Consider the following 1,898-nt stretch of genomic DNA (forward strand, 5'->3'; position numbering starts at 1 on the left):
GGTCACCTCTGGCACTAAAGACAACCTTTGCAGCTCGGCCGAGCCACCAGACACCTTCTAAGTGTGTCCCAGACATCAATTTTTATGCTTTTTTCACTAAAAATTAATGGATCTATAACGATTTTCGAGCTTTCTGCGGGTTTACTGACGACCCAGTCAGTATGTACCATGACCAAAGGTGGTAAAAAGGTGGACTGGGGTAGGAAGGACACAAACCAGCCCCCGGCCCAAGGCTGGGTTGCGCAGGGGAAGGGGAAAAGGGGTGGGGGACGAATCCCCCTAATCGGCCAAAATCAGCTGCACTTGCCGTTAGGGTGCCAATAAAAAAAATAATTGTTGATTTCTCCAAATATTCATTCGGTTCCTGGTAGTGGACCTAATCATGGGTTCTGAAAAAAAAATTGAGCCTGATACCTACCGATTTGGAGGTCGCGCAAAGCTCCCAAAGTTTCATTTTATTTCTTTTATTTGCTTATAAAGAAAAAATATTGTAGCGACGCTTTAAACTGATTTGAGAACACGAACAGGGTGTTCCTAGACGTATTTTGACGCAAGGAATCGATTTCTTTTGTTCATTTGAGTCTACCAGTCCATTTGTAGCCTCAAAACTCGAAAAACGCGAATTTTAGGGCGTTTTCTCGACATTATGAAACGATCCAGGCGTTTCAGTGGACGCCTTAGCGTCTGAGGAGCGATTGAAAGGTAGATAATAGATGTCTCTTCATGCTCTTTCGGTTGCAATAATCGAAAATGTCTCTAGCGCACTCTTTCTTTGAGTAAAAAATAAGGAAAGAAAAAAACACCCAAAACTGGGCTAAAAGTAAAAAATGTTGCATTTTCGTGGGGGAAAAATGTTGAAATGTCCTAGAATGGCTTCTGTTTTAGTTTCAGTAATCAAACAACACTTGTAGGAGCTTTAAAAATATTTTTATTTCCCGTGCAAACGCAACATTCAGGAAAGAGAAGAAAACACCCAAAAATGGGCTAAAAGTAAAGAATGTAGCGTTTGCACAGGAAAAAAAACATTTTTAAAGCTCCTACAACTGTTGTTTGATTACTGAAACTAAAACAGAAGCCAATTCTAGGACATTTGAACATTTTTTCCCCACGAAAATGCAACATTTTTTACTTTTAGCCCATTTTTGGGTGTTTTTTTTTTCTTTCCTTATTTTTTACTCAAAGAAAGAGTGCGCTAGAGACATTTTCGATTATTGCAAACGAAAGAGCATGAAGAGACATCTGCCCTTGTAGCACATATCGTTCTTAAAACGTTTACAGAACCTTCAGAGAACCAAAAGAATGTTCTTAGAACGTTGTCTGAATGTTTGGTGCTACAAGGGTGTTATCTACCTTTCAATCGCTCCTCAGACGCTAAGGCGTCCACTGAAACGCCTGGATCGTTTCAAAATGTCAAGAAAACGCCCTAAAATTCGCGTTTTTCGAGTTTTGAGGCTACAAATGGACTGGTAGACTCAAACGAACTATGCAAATCGATTCCGTGCGTCAAAATACGTCTAGGGACACCCTGGTCGTGTTCTCAAATCAGTTTAAAGCGTCGCTATAATGTTTTTCCTTTATAAGCAAGTAAAGAAATAAAATGAAACTTTGGGGGCTTTGCGCGACCTCCAAATCGGTAGGTATCAGGCTCAATTTTTTTTTCAGAACCCATGTTTAGGTCCACTACCAGGAACCGAATGAATATTTGGAAAAATCAACAATTATTTTTTTTTATTGGCACCCTAACGGCAAGTGCAGCTGATTTTGGCCGATTAGGGGGATTCGTCCCCCACCCCTTTTCCCCTTCCCCTGCGCAACCCAGCCTTGGGCCGGGGGCTGGTTTGTGTCCTTCCTACCCCAGTCCACCTTTTTACCACCTTTGGTCATGGTACATACTGACT

This window comes from Frankliniella occidentalis, unplaced genomic scaffold (genome assembly GCF_000697945.3).
Source record: "Frankliniella occidentalis isolate FOCC.00 unplaced genomic scaffold, Focc_3.1 Scaffold251, whole genome shotgun sequence".
Taxonomy (NCBI): Eukaryota; Metazoa; Arthropoda; class Insecta; order Thysanoptera; family Thripidae; genus Frankliniella; species Frankliniella occidentalis.